The sequence below is a fragment of the Peromyscus leucopus genome, chromosome 22, assembly GCF_004664715.2.
Source record: "Peromyscus leucopus breed LL Stock chromosome 22, UCI_PerLeu_2.1, whole genome shotgun sequence".
Lineage (NCBI taxonomy): Eukaryota > Metazoa > Chordata > Mammalia > Rodentia > Cricetidae > Peromyscus > Peromyscus leucopus.
In genome coordinates this window covers 11,797,665-11,816,965 of record NC_051081.1, presented here as the reverse complement: position 1 = coordinate 11,816,965, position 19,301 = coordinate 11,797,665, and positions in this window count along the sequence as shown.

Below are 19,301 nucleotides of genomic sequence, written 5' to 3'. Positions count from 1 at the left end.
CACCTATTCAAGTTCTCAGTGAGTAAAAGACTGTCCTATGCACACATGAGTATTGTGATATAAAGGGTGGCATCTTGCATTTAGTAGCAGACAGACCAGTAGAGATTTTTATGGCAGCCATTTAGAAAGAGGAGGATTTGTAACCATTCCAGACATCTATGTCCTACCATCAAAACCAGAGATGCTGGAGCCTCAAGGCTAAGACTGGTCTGATTTATCCTCAATAATCCTTGTTAAAAGTCAAGGAACCTCCTAAGAAACTTCCATGGATGTGCAGCATATGCACACAATTTCTCTGCCAGTAATCAGAGTATCACTTGATTTGTTACTCAACTTAAAAACACAAATTTACATGTTTTTCTCTTTGGACTTGGTTTCCTAAACCTGGACATCTAAACCATGTGAAGCGGATCACTTTTGAAGGTACTTAATTCACAAATATTTGACTAATTACTAAAACTCCTGGATGAGCTGAGATGTTTATTTTCCCAAAACAAATACTTTTCTGAAACTCAAATGGTGATCTTCAAACTTTTCTGACTACTGCTGCATAGCTTTATTATATATCACTAAGGTCCTGTACAAAAGCCAATACAGTTACAAAAGCTAATGTAACAATCCCAACTCAAACAACTGCTAACTTCTACTAATATTTTTGTTTTACCCTTTCTTCTTTCATAATTTGTAAAACCAGCTTCATAAGACATAATGTTGAACCATCTTCATATTAAATTCACATTTTTTAAAAGCAAAAAGTAAGGGAAAAATGGCAGGGTTGGGTAAGCAGCACATTTCCCTGTCTCTCCAAATCTAGAAGAAAGCATGTCATTCATAACTGTAAGAGAAGGGAGAAGTGTAGAAAGCCAAGAAAGGATCCCTATAAAGAGAACACCAAGAAACTACATAAAATCACAAATATTGTGTGGTAGATTAATAAAGGAAACAATAGGCTGTAAGCTAGAACACAGAGTGAAAGCAGTGTAATGGAACAATTCCCATATCCTCATTTTGGATTAGAGAAACAAGAGTGAAAAGAGCAAAAAAAAAAAAAAATTGGGATGAGAGACCAACAAGCTGTATGGAGAAAACTATGGGCAATTAACTACCTGGTGCAGTACTCTTGCCACACTGCCCATTGAATAGGACTATGGAGGTGACAGCTAGATCCTGAAAGAGAATGTCACCAAATGACTTCAACAGGGAGAACAGAAAATACCACACAACCATACCTATAAGCTTTCATTCCTTTCCATAGACAAATAGAGAACTATGGGGCCATGAATTCACCTGTGTGAGCTGACAGAAACTTAAATGCAGCCAGAAAACATTCCCAAGTTATGCCTGGTACACAGACAACTTAAGTAAGATAAAACTGTCCAGTGCAAAATTCAACACAACTACTGGAGAGCAGAGGCACATCAAATCTTCAGAATGGAAATCCTCTGAGGAAGGAGGACTGATGGCACCCCTGCTGACTTAGAAACCTGAGTGATGATCTACATGGACACACTGCATACTCACTGATCTTCACCAACTGCTGTTGAGCTAGAGACACAGGCAAGATAGCTCTCATACAGAGTTAAATTTACAAGAAAATTCAGGCATACTCCTTAGGAAACCACAGGTCACAAATGCTAGAGGAGTGGGTAAATTCACTACAGATCTTTAGCTCTCCTCCAAACCTAATCCCACAGTTTCACCTCCAACTATGTAGCAGAATACCAGCTACTCCGTCCCTCTTCCTCTCTGCCCCTAGCTCCATCAGATCACATAGATCTTCTCTTTCCAACTTCATTTCCCACATTCATCCATTAATCACAACTGACAGCTCCAGTGGGCATTCCCTGGTAATTCTCTGGTCCCATTGTCCAAGGAAGCAGGTAGGGTCATTGTAGAACTTACCTCTCCTTCCTTTCCTCCAATCCTATCCCTTAGTCTCATGCCCAGCACTGTAGCAGACTATCTGATGTGGCCTCCCCTTCATCTCTGCCCACATCTCCAGTAGATAACACTAATCTTCTCCTCTAATCTTCTTCAGGAATCACATTACCCCAGCCCCCAACTTATTCAGCATTTCCTGGGAACCTGGCATCAAAGCCTTATGGAGAAGCAGGTGGCCAACAAAGCATATAGGAATGCTTTACTTCTCTCCTCCAAATCCTATCAACTGGTGCTATCACCAGACCTATATAGCAGACTAACTGTAATGGCTTTTCATCACCCTCTGTACCTATTCCCAGGGACTAACTAAGCAGATCCTGATGAAACAGCCTGATTTCCTTCCTTCTGTGACATTAGCATCCCCCTTCTAAACAACCCCAATTCTTAAGTGTTAACTCCTAATATCTAGAAACACATTCTTCCTAGCATCCTCAGTGGTCACACCTTGCAGAATTCCAAGAAATTACACTACCAGGCAACATGCAACCATAATATTCTCCTAAGGACCATAGAAGGCAACAGAAAGTAAAGAACAAAACACCCACCCAACAAAGACAAAACCAGATATCAGAACTTACAATTATAATCATCCAAACTACAGATGTCTAGATGTTAGCCTAAAAACACAATCAATAACAGATAGGACAAAGTCTCCATTAGAGCCCAGCAACCCTACTATAGCAAGCTCTGAGAAATGCAACATTTCTGTCTCTGAAGCATGAGACAAGTCTTAATAAATATGGTAGGGATTCTTAAAGAGGAAATAATTAAATTGCTTAAAGAAACCAAGAAAAATAACAACAAATAGTGGAAGGAAATTAATAAAGCAGTTCAAGATCAGAAGTTGAAAAGGTAAAGAAGAAACAAACAAACAAAAATAACAGAAACAAACACAAAATACTGACAGAAATCTGAAAGTGAAAAATTTAAGAACTTGAACAGGAACTTCAGAGGCAAGTTTCAACAACAAAGTACAAGAGACAGAAGAATCTACAGCATTGAAGATATGATAGAAAAAATGGATAGCTACATCAAAGAAAATGTTAAGTCTAAAAATAGTCAGGCACAAAATATTCAGGAAATCTTGAAACTTGAAAGGACTTTATCTACAAACAATAGGAATAGATTAAAGGACAAGAAATCATTTTCAAGAAAACCAAAGAAGAAAAATTTTCTAAGCTAAAGAAGGAGAGGCTTATAAAGGTACATGAAGTATATAAAACACAAAACAGACAGAACCAGAAAATAAATTACCCTTAGCATGTAAATAAAAACACTAAACATACAGAAGAAAGAAAGAATTGTAAAAGCTGCAAGGGAAATAGATCAAGTAACATGAAATGCAAACCAATTAGAATAAAACCTGACTTCTCAATGTAGACTCTAAGGCCAGAAAGTCATGGACAGATGTGCTACAAATGCCAGACCTGACTATAATACTCAGCACAATTTTCAATTACTACAGATGGAGAAAATAAGAAATTCCATGACAAAACCAAATTTAAGCAATTTCTATTTATAAATTCAGTCCTACAAAAGGTATTAGAAGGAAAAGTTTAACCAGAAGAGGTTAACCACACCCAAGGAAACATGAATAAGTAATTGAAGACCAATAAATTAAGACACACACACACACATACCACAAAAACAAAACTTCAATCAAAAAACAGTTCTCAATGATAACTCTCAATATCAATGATCTCCTTTCCCCAATATAAGGACAGAAACTAACAGAATGGATATGAAAACAGGACCCATCCTTCTTACTCATTCAGCCACACCTCATGGTAAAACAATGGAAAAGGTTAATCTAAGCAAATGTAAGTAAGAAATAAGCCAGTCCAGCTATTTTTTGACATGCCATGTTTCATTGATATCCAAGCGAGGTCTGATACTTTATGAACAGAAGCAAAGGAGAAGTAAATTGGGGTGGCAGGCACAGGTGTAGGGAGGGAATGGGATGATAGGAGTGGGAAAACTTTTGTCAGGGTGTACAAAAATAAATATAGTTAATTTAAAAAAAAGGAGAGATCTCATATCAGTAACTTTATTGCACACATAAGAATTGTAGAATAAAGAGAAAAAAATCACAACAAAAAGGAATACACAGCAAGAAGTACTCAAACTTAAGACTGAAATCAACATAATTGAAACAATTGAAAATACATAGAATCTGTAGGAGCCCACCGAGGTTTCCTGTTGATTTTACCCAGCAGGACTGCAGAAGAGGTTGATTGAACATGGGCCTGAGTAGCATTGGTTTGGAAGGGTCTACACTTGGCTGTGTCTAGCAAGGAGGAGGTTTTTGTGCCACTCCCCTTGACATTGTTATAAAAAGCCCTTTTTTTTCTCTCTTTTTTATTATTAAGAGATTTTCTATTCATTTCACACATCAACCACAGATTCCCCTGTCCTCCCTCCTCCCACCCCCCAGCCTAACCCTCCAACCTATCCCCCATTCCTACCTCCTCCAAGGCAAGGTCTCCCATGGGGAATCAGCAGAGCCTGGTACATTCAGTTGAGCCAGGTCTAAGCCCCTTCTCCCTACACCAAGGCTGTGCAAAGTGTCGCACCATAAGCACTTGGTTCCAAAAAGCCAGCTCATGCACTAGTGGCAGGTCCCGGTCCCACTGCCTGGGGGCTCCCTAAACAGTTCAAACTAAACTATTGCCTCACTTATTCAGAAGGCCTAGTCCAGTACCATGGGGGCTCCTCAGCTATTGGTCCACAGTTCAAGTGTTTCCACTAGATTGGCTAGTTGTCTCTGTACTTTTTCCAATCATGGTCTTGATATCTCTTGCTCACAGAATCCCTTCTCTCTCTCTTCAATTGGACTTCTGGAACTCTGACTGGGACTCCAGCTGTGGATCTCTGCATCTGCTACCATCAGTCACTGGATGAGGGTTCTATCATGACAGTTAGGTTATTCGGCCATCTGATCACCAGAGTAGGTCAGCTCAGGTACCCTCTTGACCACTGCCAGTAGACTATGGCAGAGTCATCTTTGTGGATTTCTGGGGACCTTCCTAGCACTCTGCTTCTTCCTATTCCCATGGTGTCTTCATTTATCACAGTATCTCTTTCCTTGTCTGTTCCTGATCCAGCTAGATCCTCCCACTCGCCTAAACTCTCTTTCCCCTGCACCTTGCCCTCCTCCATTATCCCCCACCTTACCCCCAGTTTTCTCATGTAGATCTCATCCATTTCTCCACCACTGGGTGATCCCTGTGTCTTTCCTAGGGTCCTCCTTACTAGCTAGCCTCCATGGAGCTGTGGGTTGCAGTCTGGTTATCTTTACATCTAGTATCTACTCATGAGTGAGTACATACCATGTTTGTCTTTCTGAGTCTGGGTTACCTCACTCAGGATCATATTTTTTAGTTCCATCCATTTGCCCGCAAACCTCTTGATGTCATTGTTTTTCTCTGCTGAGTAGTAATCTATTATGCATATGTACCACATTTTCTTTATCAATTCTTTAGCTGAGGGGCATCTAGGTTGTTTCTAGGTTTTGGCTATTACAAATAATGCTGCTATGAACAGAGTTGAGCATGTGTCTTTGTGGTATGATTGAGCATTCCTTGGGTATATGCCCAAGAGTGGTATAGCTAGGTCTTGAGGGAGATTGATTCCTAATTTTCTGAGAAACCACCGTACTAATTTCCAAAGTGGTTGTACAAGTTTGCATTCCCACCAACAGTGCAGGAGTGTTCCCTTTGCTCCACATCCTCTCCAATATAAGCTGTCTTCAGTGTTTTTTATCTTAGCCATTCTGACAGGTATAAGATGGTATCTCAGAGTCATTTTGAATTGCATTTCCCTGATGGCTAAGGATGTTGCGCAATTCCTTAAATGTCATTCAGCCATTTGAGCTTCTTATGTTGAGAATTCTCTGTTTAGCTCTATAGCCCATTTTTTAATTGGACTGTTAGGTATTTTGATGTCTAGTTTCTTGAGTTCTTTATATATTCTGGAGATCAGTCCTCTGTCAGATGTGCGGTTGGTGAAGATCTTTTCCCATTCTGTAGGCTATCATTTTTGTCTTATTGTCTGTGTCCTTTGCTCTACAAACACTTCTCAGTTTCAAGAGGTCCCATTTATTAATTGTTCTTTTCAGTGTCTGGGCTACTGGTATTATATTTAGGAAGTGATCTCTGGTGCCAATGCACTCAAGATTACTTCATCCTTTCTCTTTTATCAGGTTCTGAGTAACTGGATTTATGTTGAGGTCTTTGATCCACTTGGACTTAAGTTTTGTGTGTGGTGACAGATATGGATCTATTTGCAATCTTCTGCATGCTGACATCTAGTTATGACAGCACCATTTGTTGGAGAAGTTTTCTTTTTTCCATTGTACTGTTTGTCTTCTTTGTCAAAAATTAGGTGTCCATACATGTGCAGATTAATGTCAGGGTCTTCAATTTGATTCCATTGGTCCACATGTCAGCTTTTATGCCAGTACCAAGCTGTTTTTATTACTGTTGCTCTATAGTAGAGCTTGAAGTCAGTGATCATGATGCCTCCAGAGGTTGTTTTATTGTACAGGATTCTTTTAGGTATCCTGGGTTTTTTATTTTTCCATATAAAGTGCCCACTTGTCTCCTCCCCAGACACAGAGGTTCTTTAGAGGTCTGTGAATAATTGTGTTGGGATTTTGATGGGGATTGCATTGAATCTGTAGATTGCTTTCTGGAAGACTGTTGTTTTTATTATGTTGGTTCTACCTATCCATGAGAATGGGAGATCTTTCCATTTTCTCATCAAAAAATTAGCCACCATGATAAAGTAGGCTTCATCCCAAAGATGCAAGTTTGGTTCAACATATGAAATTATGTTAATGTAATATACCATATAAACAAACTTAAAGAAGAAAGCCACCTGATCATTTCATTACATGCTGAAAAGTCCTTTGACAAAATCCAATATCCCTTCATGATAAAGGTCTTGGAGAGATCAGGAATACAAGGAACATACCTAAACATAATAGCAAATTATAGCAAGCCAACAGCCAACATCAAATTAAATGGAGAGAAACTCAAAATGATTCCACTAAAATCAGGAACAAGACAAAGCTGTCTGCTCTCTCCATATTTATTCAATAAAGTACTTGAAGTTCTAGCTAGAGCAATAAGACAACAAAAGGAGATCAAGGGGATACAAATTGTAAAGGAAGAGGTCAAACTTTCACAATTTGCAGATGACATGATAGTATACATAAGTGATCCCAAAAAATTCAACCAAGGAACTCATACAGCTTATTAACACCTTCAGTAATGTGGCAGGATACATGATCAACTAAAATAAAAAAAATCAGTAGCCCTCTTATATACAAATGACAAATGGACTGAGAAAGAAATCAGAGAAACATCACTCTTTACAATAACCACAAATAATATAAAAATACCTTGGGGTAACTCTAACAAAGCAAGGGAAAGACCTGTATGACAAGAACTTTAAGTTTCTGAAGAAAGAAATTGAAGAAGATATTAGAAAATGGAAAGATCTCCCATGCTCATGGATAGGTTGGATTAACATAGTAAAAAATGGCAATCTTACAAAAAAGCCCCTTTGATTAAAGTTTGGGGCCAGTTGATAAGGATCCAGGCCCATCCAAGACTATCCTGCATTTCTATCTGTTTCTCTCCCCTCTATTTCTGTCTAAGTCTCTTATCCCTCATTCTTCAAGAGAAGCTCAGGTAAATAAATGTGGGAGCTGGTCTCCCACAGATGACACCATTTAATAGGGACAAAGACAAAAAACCCAAGGACTGGGTGAAAGGGGTGACAGAGCATCATGAGTGTAAGCATGCCAAGAAATGATTTGATAAAAGTATTGGTATTTTATTCTTAGGTGTGAAGGTTAGGCAGTGAAATGCTGCAAGGCTGCAGCATAGATTTTTTTTCTATCTAGATTTTTTTCTTCTCTCTTTCTGAAATTTCTGTGTATAAAGAAATTAAGGAAAAAAATAAGAAGTAGAAAATAGTAAAATATGGTAGGAAAAAATTTAGAGTAAGGTAGAATATAGAAATATTGGATTAGTAATGTAGTTAAAGAAAAGAAAAACTTGGGGTAAAGTAGGATAAGATAAGCAACTAGACAGAGAAACTATGTCCTTAATATTCTAACTATGAGGCTACAAACACAAACTGGGAAAGATCAGAGGAAAAAAGAGGCAGAAAAAGATTCCTGTGGGAGCTTTTGGTCCCAATTGACAGGGAAAGAATTTTCACTGAGGCAAACTTTGGTGAAATAAAACTTTTCATTCTGTAGATGCTACCACTGTTTGGAAACACTGTGCCATCAGAATTAGTTTCCATTTGGTCATGAAGCCAAAGTTTTGAGAAGTTTGGGAAAAACTTGGTGGTCTTTCTCAAAAAATTTCTTGGGAAAAATTTAATCTCTCTCAAAATAAAACTAAAAAAACCTTTCAGAACTTTAATTCTCAGATGCTCTTTGTATAAGGACAAAATTAGATTCATCTGGAGTAGTGATCTGGAGAGTCACCTGTGGGTCACTCTAAGAAAAACCAAAAAGACCTAGACAAATCTTCTCAGCTAGCTCTGTCTCTTCAAGCCAGGAAAAAACAAACAACAACAACAATAACAACAAAACAGCCAGAAATCTCTCTGCAGCTAGAACATAGAGCTCAGGAAAATACAGTTGGAGAGCAGCAGAGAACCAAGGAAGGCAGATAAAGAGGCTGCTGATAAAGAGGAAGCAGTAAAGCTGAGTCTTGACTGCTGCTGCTATGGCATCAGGGACTCTGTGTCTGGGGAGGAGACAAGTGGGCATGAAACAAAGAACTATCTGAAAGAAAAGCTCTCTCTCTCTCTCTCTCTCTCTCTCTCTCTCTCTCTCTCTCTCTCTCTCTCTCTCTCTTATTTTTTAAATCAGAGAAAGGACCTTTCTGAAAAAGCTTTGTTACAAGTGCTTTTGGTTTCCCTCACTCACCCATTGAAGAGAGGGAATGAAGCCCTAAAGGCTTTTTGCCTCTGGCAATAAGCTCCATCTGAGTGCATGTGGACAGATAGATGTGACCTGCTCAGGTCAGGTGAAAGGTCTGATTAGGGAACTACACTTGTCCTCATGCAAGCTTAGGGAAAACAAAAACTTCCCTTGATAAAAAAGCAGAAGCTTGATTTCAGTATGAAAACAAGCCACACAGACCCTGTAAACACAAATGGGAAGTGTCATACTTGAAAAGCAATATAGGAAATGTAGTTCAAAAAAGTAGATTGGGAAATGTAGTAATAGCATGATGCTATAGAGAAAGGCTTTCTGGGAAATGTAGTTTTCAGCTAAAAATGGTGGTACTGCCCCAAAATTCTGTGTTTTTCAGATGAAAGTGAAGTTTCCTTTCAAAGCAATGCTAGAAAGCTTAATCTTACCTCCTGAGAACTAAAAAGAGGCAAAAAAGTGCTAGCACCATTTGTCAACAAGTCACTTTGAAAACCTTAAGAAACCAAGGGAAAGAAGTCTGTACACTGGAAAATTTTCTTGTAGATGGGGTCAAACTCCAGAAAAATTTAGCTGTCTCACTAAAAGTTGAAAAGCTACAACTACAGTCTGAGTTAAATAACTCATGGTTAGAGTACATCAATCACAGCTACTAGTAAAATTGGCATCAGGCCTTGAGAAACTAAAATGCTAAATCATGAAAATGCTCTTCCTTAGAGTAAGTCAATGAAGGATGTGTTTCATGAAACAACATCTATATTCTTTACTCCTTTGAATAGCAGCAGTTTTGGTTGAGATATTGGGCTAATAAAAAAAATCTATCAGGAACATTAGTGTTGTTAAAAGAACTCATGGTAAATACAGCTTTAAATATTAAGAAAGAGGAAAATTGTCTGAGTTTGGTGATGAGTGTAGAATAGAGGATTATTAGCTCCTATAATGTTCCTCTAGAGGAACTGGAATAAAAGCAGCTGAATATTCCTGATATTTGAGGTTCCCTCCTGCAGTCCAGGGAAAGCAGGAGACTTAGCAGGCCCACAGACTGCTGAGGAGTTTGGGACAAAGGTTTTGCCACTATTCAGTAAAAGTTGAAAAAGGAGCTTGGAGCCACACCTCTTTTGACTAGTGGCAAATCAATGCAGGTTCCTTTGAGATGGTGCCTAATAGCTGTGCCTTGCTAAATTTTTTCTAAGAGCTTTATGGCAATTCAATATGGTAATTTTATCCTCACCCTGAGGCAAGGCTTCTGTGGCAACTGAGTGAAGTCAATGGCGTTTGTCTGAATTGAAGCACTAAGGGGAGCTGTTATGAATTTGGGTGAAGGGACAGCCTCTAGTTAGAAACCATCTACTGCTGAGCACATATCTGCTGGTTCCAGAATGGCTGAGAAAGCTCAGTGGGAAAGGTGGCTTTGGTGGAGTGGCATTGTCCCGAGAGTGTTACAGCTCCCTAGCTACAAGTGTTACAACTCCATAGTGACAGCACGCACTAAATCCCAAGGTTGAGGGAAAGCCATTGACAAATTAGGCTCTTGTTTCCAACTGTCAGGCGAACTTTCAGAATGATATCAAAGCTTGCTATAAACTCTGAACTTCAGAAATGATTTGCATACTTCTGATCTTATTAATAGTTTAGCTAAGAAATCTTTTCTAGATGTTAAGAAATTTCAGATGTTTGCTATGTTCTGCTAAGAGATTCTTTGTAGTGCAAATTAATTCTGGTAAGAGAGTCTTTCTAATGGGTCTATATTTCTAACTTAAATATAAATTTGGTAAATAGTGCTTCTAAGAAATCTTTTCTAAAAGATATATGCTAAACTGATAATAGTTCAGAGATCTCTTCTAGATCTTAAGGTTTATAAAGTAGTCCTATAGAATGTAAGTGTGAATAAGAAGTATAAACACATATAGTAAAGTAAGACATACATTTTGTTTGAGAAATGTAGTTTTAGATATATATAAGGTAGAATAAGCTTAATATATATATAAGGTATATAAAATATATATATTATATATATATATTAAAAAATATATATATTAAAATATATATAAGGTAGAATAAGCTTAATAAGATATTGTGTTGGCTTAAGTAAGACTTAGGTATAATAGAAATTTAGAGTACAGTAGATTCCTCCCCTCCCCAAGTATAAGTGGAACCTGGGATGCAGAAAGCAGCGTTCATAGAAGACTGTGAACTTGGCACTCTGAGTGGTTTCAGAAGCTCCAGAAGCTGTCAACAACAGCAAAAAGCCACTTCAGGGATTGCCAGCTTCAGAAAGCAGCAGCAGAACATGAGTGGTATCAGCAGCTGAGACCCATGGAGCATCATAGCTTCCCAAGCAACAGTTGCCACAAGCCTCACTAGCAGTGAGGTTCTGCATGCTTTCTGCCATGAAAGAGCCATGCCAGAAGAATGTGGGGTCAGCCAGCTGGAGAGATATGGATAGAAGCTACACTCAGCCTTGACAAGCTGAGCAATAGAGACTCCATGCCAAAAGAAAGGTGAATGACAAGCATCAATGTGCAATGGACACTGCAGAGATCAGACTGCAGCCAGAGGCAGAGAAGTGGTATTACTGCCAGAGGAGCAGCTGTGATGTACTGGAGCCCAGGGAGCTGTGGAGATGAAAGCTGTGCTCTAGGCTGAATAGCCAGATAATGGATCTTCGGAAACTGCTGAGACTGACACAACCTGTGCTCCCAGCAGCAGGATGTGGCTGGAACCATGGCATTTCCCTGGGGCTACAGGTGGCTGTGCAACAGGACAGAATATGGAGGTTTCCAGGACCTGGGGAGCTGAGTATGGGACTGCCACTGAAGCAGGTAATTGGACCCAAGGAAGCCACAGTTTGTAGAATCTGGGTTTCCTCCAAAAGCCAGGGTTGCTGTAGGAAAGCCACAGCTCAGCAGATGGAGGTACCTTAATCACATATGGCATGAGGTGATTCAGAGCCTTCTAGCCTCAGGACACAGGGGTCCTTGTAATGTCCTTTTACAGTACTAGCATAGACAGATCAGGACTGTAAAAGCTGTAAAATTCTGAACAGAGATTGCAGCAAAAGTGTGCAGTTTCTGTTTGCTGACTATAAGAAAATCTCTTTTGAGAGGACTTTGCACCAACTAGCTCTTGTGGAGCTAATAGCCTGAGGCAAAGATTCCTCAGGAAAGACTGCCATAAAATGCTGTTGTGATTGAAAATGCCTCTGTGTCTGAGAATGAAGTTTCAGAGACAGTTGCTTGAACTAAAATTGTTAACTGCAAAAAGATTTTGGTTATGAGAAACATTTCTTCATATTTGGAAGACTGGTACCAGAATTTAAATCTTTTGAACTTTCCAGACTTAAGAAATGGTTTGGACAGGAGTGATTTCATTGCAATGGGACAACTATGGTGGTATTGTGTTCCCCAAAATATTGTACACCCTAATAAACTTATCTGGAGTCAGAGAGAGAACAGCCACTAGATACAAACGCTAGAAAATGGTGGCACTCACACCTTTAATCCTAGCACTCTAGAAGTAGAAATCCCTCTGGATCTCTGTGAGTTCAAGGCCAAATTGGAAATGGCCAGGCATAGTGACACATGCCTTTAATCCCAGAAAGTGAGCCTTTAATCCCAGGGAATGGTGGTAGAAAGCAGAAAGGTATATAAGGCGTGAAGACCAGAAACTAGAAGCATCTTGGCTAGTTAAGCTTTTAGGTTTTGAGCAGCAGTTCAGCTGAGAGCCATTCGGATATGAGGACACAGAAGCTTCCAGTCTGAGGAAACAAAATCAGCTGAGAAGTTGGCCAGGTGAGGTTAGCTGTGGCTTGTTCTCTCTCTCTGATCTTCCAGTGTTCACCCCAATACTTGGCTCTGGGTTTGTTTTATTAATAAGAAATTTTAAGATTCATACTACAGACGACTTTGAATTTACTCATGCATATAGAATATTAACTGTGATGGTTCATGAACTGGTTTTGTGTTGAGAATGGAACTGTTTAAATGGAGAAGTTTGGTTTTTTTTCTTATTAGGCTTGAGATTTAGTTTTAAAAAATTATAAAGAAATGGGGGAGTTAATATTCCTTAGCTTGTTTAATTTAAAAAATATTTTCTTCTTACTTGAATGGATTAATGTTATGTTTTCAATAGTTCAATTAAGAAATTGGTTTTGAACATCTTGCTAAAATTTTTAAAGTGTTAGTGGTTATAGTGAGAGTATTGCTTTTGAATGTAGGTTTGTAGGAATTATAATTGTGTATAGTAATATCTATGAGTAATGTTATGCTAACCAATTGATATTGATACACCATGATTTGGTAAAATTAAGGAATTATTTAAGTTTGATGTGAATACATCAGAAGTTTATTCTATGTTTTATTAACAGGAATTTCAAATGGTTTGATTAAGAGTTTGCTTTTGGATGTAATTTTGAGAGAATTGTAATTATGTATAGCAATATTTATGTTAGAATTATGCTAACCTGTTAATGTTAATGGTGAAGCTAAGGGAGTCTTTAAGTTTGATGCAGTTGCATCAAGAGTTTTTTTTAATTTATTTTAAAAAAGGGCTTGATGCAGCTAAGACTACTTTTGCCATCTTTTTTTTTTTTTGGGCGGGGGGAGCTGAGGATTGAACCCAGGGCATTGTGCTTGCTAGGAAAGTGCTCTACCACTGAGCTAAATCCCCAACCTTACTTTTGTCATCTTAGACCAATTCCCAAAGGACATTCCATCTTTATCACCCTCCACTCCTTCACTGGGAGATGTGTCAGCTATGGAGTTTGCTGTAAGCTCTTAATGGGGAGCCCTTTTAAAGTGTTAAGAAGAGGGACCTGTTGGAGACCACTGAGGTTTCCTAGTGGCTTTACCCAGCAGGACTAAATAAGAGGATGATTAGACCACAGACCTGAGTAGCAGGTGTTTGGAAGGGTCTACATTTGGCTATACCTAGCATGGGGGAGGTATTTTCCCCCTCCCCTTGTCATTGTTATAAAAAGCCTGTTGAATAAGGTTTGGGGCCAGCAGATAAGGATCCAGGCCCACCTGAGGCTATCCTGCATTTATATCTGTTTCTTTCCATTCTATTTCCATCTAAGTCTCCTATCCCTCATTCCTCAAGAGTTCCTGGGGTAAAATAAATGTGGGAGCTTCTCTCCCACAAGAATCAATGAAAATACAAGTTGGTTCTTTGAGAAAATCCATGAAACAAACAAATTCTTAGCCAAATTAACTAAAAATTAGAGAGAAAATATCCAAATTAATAAAATTAGATATGGAAAGGGGAATTTAGTAACAGATATTACTGATAAAATGCAAAGATTTGTGAGGATATACTTTTAAAACCTTTTTTCTATCGAACTGGAAAAATCTAAAAGAATGGGATAATTTTCTTCATCCAAGACATGCAAGAATGGTTCAACATAAGTAAATGGATAAGCACAATCTACCAGATAAGCAAACTGAAAGACAAAAATCACATAATCATCTCAATGGAGGTAGAAAAGGAGTTTAACAAAATCAAATACTCCTGTATGATAAAAGTTTTGGTGATTTTAATAATACAAGCACCATACCTCAACATATTAAAAGCAGTTTACACTTAGACCATAGCCCACATCAACTTAAATGAGTGGAAATTCAAGCAATTCCACTAAAATCAGGAACAAGACAAGGTTATTTACTTTCTCTATGCCTATTTAATATGGTATTTGAAGTTTTAGCTAGAGCATTATGCCGTGGGATATCTTTTCATATGCTGTGATTATGTTTTGCTCTAATTTATTGATAAAAAAAGCTGTTTGGCCAATCATGAGGCAGAGTAAGGTAAGACAGTACATTTTAACTGGAGACAGGAAGAGAAAAGGAGAGGCAAAATAGACACTGTGAGCCCCAGGCAGGGGAAGCTAGAGGTGAAAGTATTGGTAAGCCAAGGCCACACGTGTGGGGCATTTACCCACCACCCCCACAGCTTCCCAGAGTTTTCTTGAGTGGGAGCAGCAGGAAATATTAGATAGAAGGATTTATAGCATTGACTCTTGCGGAGATAAACAGATAGAAAATAAAGGATAGCCTCGAGAGGGCCTGGAACCTATTCCAACGGGCCCGGACTGTCTCTGGCCCAGGGTTTTTATAGAGACGCCAAGGGGTGGAGCAAAAGATCTCCTCCCCCAGCACAGCCAAGTGCAGACCATCTCAGACACCTGCACTCAGGCCCGTGGTCCTGATCATCCTCTATTTGGGCCTGCTGGGTAAAGCCACGAGGAACCCCAGAACGGGCTCCCACACACATGGGAACTTATAGATAAATAGAAATGGATTGTTATAAGAGCTGGCTAGCAAGAAGCTTGAGCCATAGGCCATCCAGTTTGTAAATAATATAAGCCTCTGTGTGCTTATTTGGGACTAATTGTAATAGATTTGTCCTGATCAGGGGCTGGGCAGGGTAGGGCACAGGAAAACTTCTGGCTACAGAATTAAAGCAAGTGAAGGAGAACATGGGGTTACCATTTATAAAGGAAGAAGTCAAAATATCTTTATTTAAAAATGATATGGTAATATGCATTAACTCACCCTAAAAATTCTACCAGGGAACTTTTGCAGCTACTTTCATCAAAGTAGCTGGACACAAAATTAAGTCACAAAATCAGTAGTCTTTCTATATACAATTAACAATTGGACTAAGGAAGGAATAAGAGGAACAGTACCTTTTACAATAGCCTTAAATAATATAAAATATCTGGAAGCAAATGAACAATTTATATAATAAAAACTTGTAGAAGAAATCTGAAGATGGAAAAGATCCCCCACACTCATGGAGTGGTAGTATAATATAGTAAAAATTATCCTATCAAAAGCAATCTAGAGATTCAACACAATGCTCACTAAATTTCAAATACATTTCTCCATAAATATTGAAAGACACTTTTCAGCTTTATTTGGAAACACATACATACTTCCCTCAGAATAGCTTAAATAATTCTGCTGAAGGTACAATTGTCTCTGACCTCAAATTATATGAAGAACTATACTTAATAAAAACAGCATTGTACTAACACAAAAACAGACACATTGATGAATGGAATCAAACTGAAGAACCAGACATAAATCTATATTCCTATGGATACCTGGCTTTTGACAAAGAAGCCAGAAATACACACTAGGAAAAAGATAGCACCTCCAACAAATGGTGCTGCTCACACTGGATAGCTGCCTGTAGTAGATTTCAAATAGATACATATTCACCACTCCAAAACAAAAATCAGCTCCAAGTTGATCAAATACCTCAACATAAAACAAAGTACACAGAACCTGATAGAAGAGAAAGTAGGGGATAATCTTGATATTATGGGCACAGAGTAGTACTTTCAAAATAGAACACTATTATCATAGATACTAAGAGTAACAATTAATAAAAGTCACCTATGAAACTGAAAAGCTTCTGTATGACAAAGGACACCATTATTCAAACAAAGTGGCATCCCCTGGATTGTAAATAGATTTTCTCCAACTACACATCCTAATCAATCCATACAAAGAATTCAGAAATATGGATATCCCAAAAACAAATAACCAAATTTAAAAAGAGATACAAATCTGTGAAGACAATTCTCAGTAGAAGAAATGTAATTGACTTAGAAACACTCAAAGAAATATTCAACATCCTTAGTAATTGGGGACACTCAAATCAAAACTATCCTGAGATTTTATCTTAGACCTTTCAGAATATCTAAGATGAATAAAAAGTTCATGTTGGCAAGGATGTAGACTAAGGGGAAAACCCATCCATTGATTCTGGGATTGCACACTTGTATAGTCACTTTGGATATCAACATGGTGGTACCCCAGGAAGATGAGAATCAATCTACCTCAAAATTTAGTTATACTCACTCTTGGACATATCCCCAAAAGATGTTTCATGCTACCACAGAGACTCTTGTTCAACCATGTTTATTGATATTGTATTCACATAGACAGAAATTGGGAAAAAACTAGATATTCATCAGCAGAAAAATGGATAAAGAAATATCCTTCAGCAGAAAAGAGAGTCCCTGATCCACATAATTATCAAAATAGTAAACATACAGAATAAAGAAAGAATATTAAAAGCTGCAAAGTTAAAAGATAAGTAACACATAAAAGTAGACCTATCAGAATTATATCTGACTGCTCATTGGAGACTCCAAAAACCAGAAGAGCCTGGACAGATGTCTTTCAGAATCTAAGAAACCATGGATGCCAACACAGACTATTATACCTAGTAAAACTTTCAATTACCATAACTGAAGAAAAGACATTTTATTAGGAAGTCAGATTTAATCAATATCTATCCATAAATCCAGCTCTATAGAAGGTAATATAAGGAAAATCCCAACCCAAAAAAGGTAGCTACACCCACAAAAACAGAGGTAATAGATAATCCCATACCAGCAAAACCCAAAAAAAGAAAACACACACACACACACACACACACACACACACACACACACACACACCACCACCACCAACAACAACAACAACAATAACAACCACAAAATAACAGGATTAATAATCAATGGCCATTGATATCTCTCAATATCAATGGAATCAATTCACCAATAAAAAGACACAAGCTAAGAGAGTAGATATGAAAACAGGATCTATCCTTCTGCTGCATACAAGAAAGACATCTCAACATCAAAGACAGATATTACCTCAGAGTAAAGGGTTGGAAAAAATTTGTTCAATCAAACAGACCTAAGAAGCAAGCTGGTGTAGCTATTCTAATATCAAACAAAATAGACTTCAAACCAAAATAAATCAAACGGGATAGAAAATGACATTTTATAGTCTTCAAAGGACAAATCCACCAATATAGTGTCTCAATTCTGAACATCTATGCCCCAAATACAAGGACACCAACATTTAGAAAAGAAACATTACTAAACTTAAATCACATATCCAAACCCATACATTTATATTGAGAGACTTCAATACCACACTCTCCCCAATGGACAGATCGTCCAGATAGAAACTGAGCAGAAAAATAACAGAATTAACAGATGTTATGACTCAAATGGACCTTACAGATATCTATAGAATATTTCACTGAAACACCAAAGAGTATACTTTCTTCTCAGGACCTCATGGAACCTGCTCCAAATTTGACCACATACTTGGTCACAAAGCAAGTATTAACAGATAAATAATAATTAAAATAAACCACTGTATCTATCAAATCACCATGGATTGAAGTTGGAGTTCAACAAAAAAAACCACAAATGACAGAAAGCCTACAAATGCATGGAAATTGAACAACTCAACTAAATTACCATTGGGTCAAGAAAAAAAGAAATAAAGAAATTAAAAACTTCCTAGAATTCAACAAAAATGAATGCACAACATACCAAAACTTATGTGAAACAATGAAAGCAGTTCTAAGAGGAAAGTTCATAGCACTAACTGCCTGCATAAGTGATTTGGAGAGATCTCATACTTATGACTTAACAACACACCTGGAAGCTTTAGAACAAAAAGAAACAAACATCCAAAAGGAGTAAATGACAGAATATAATCAAACTAAGGGCTGAAATCAATAAAATATAAACAAAGAGAACAACACAAAGAATCAATAAAAAAAAGATTTGGTTCTGTGAGAAAATCAACAAGAGAGTCAAACTAACTAAAAGGCAGAGAAAGAATATCAAACTAAGCAAAATCAGAAATGAACAGAGAGACATAACAACAGATGCTGAGAAAATCTAGACAATCATTAAGTCATACTTTAAAAACCTGTACTGCACACAATTGGAAAATTTAAAAGAAATAGGCAAATTCCATAATATACACCACATACCAAATACTTGATAAACAATTTAAATAGACATATAACCCCCAAGAAATAGAAGCTGTCATTTGGAGTCTCCCAACTAAAAAAGCCCAGGGCCAGATGGCTTCAGTAGAGAATATTTCTATACTTTCAAAGAAGGGCTAATACCAATACTCCTCAAATTATTCCACAAAATAGAAAAAGAAAGAACATTGCCAAATTCTTTTTATGTGGCCACAGTTACTCTGATATACAAATTGCACAGAATCAACAAAGAAAGAAAATGACAGACCAATTTTTTTCATGAACCTCAATGCAAAAATACTCATTAAAACCCTGGCAAACTGAATGCATAAAAACATAAAAAAGATCATCCACTATGATCAAGTAGGCTTCATCTCAGAGATACAGGGATGGCTCAATATATAAAAATCTGTTGATGTAATTTACCATATAAACAAACTAAAAGAAAAATCCACATGATCATCTCCTTAGATGCTGAAAAAGCCTTTGACATAATACAAAAGCCCTTCATGATAAAAGTCTTGGAGAGATCAAGGATACAAGGAACAAACCTAAATACAATAAAAGCAATACATAGCAAGCCAACATCAAA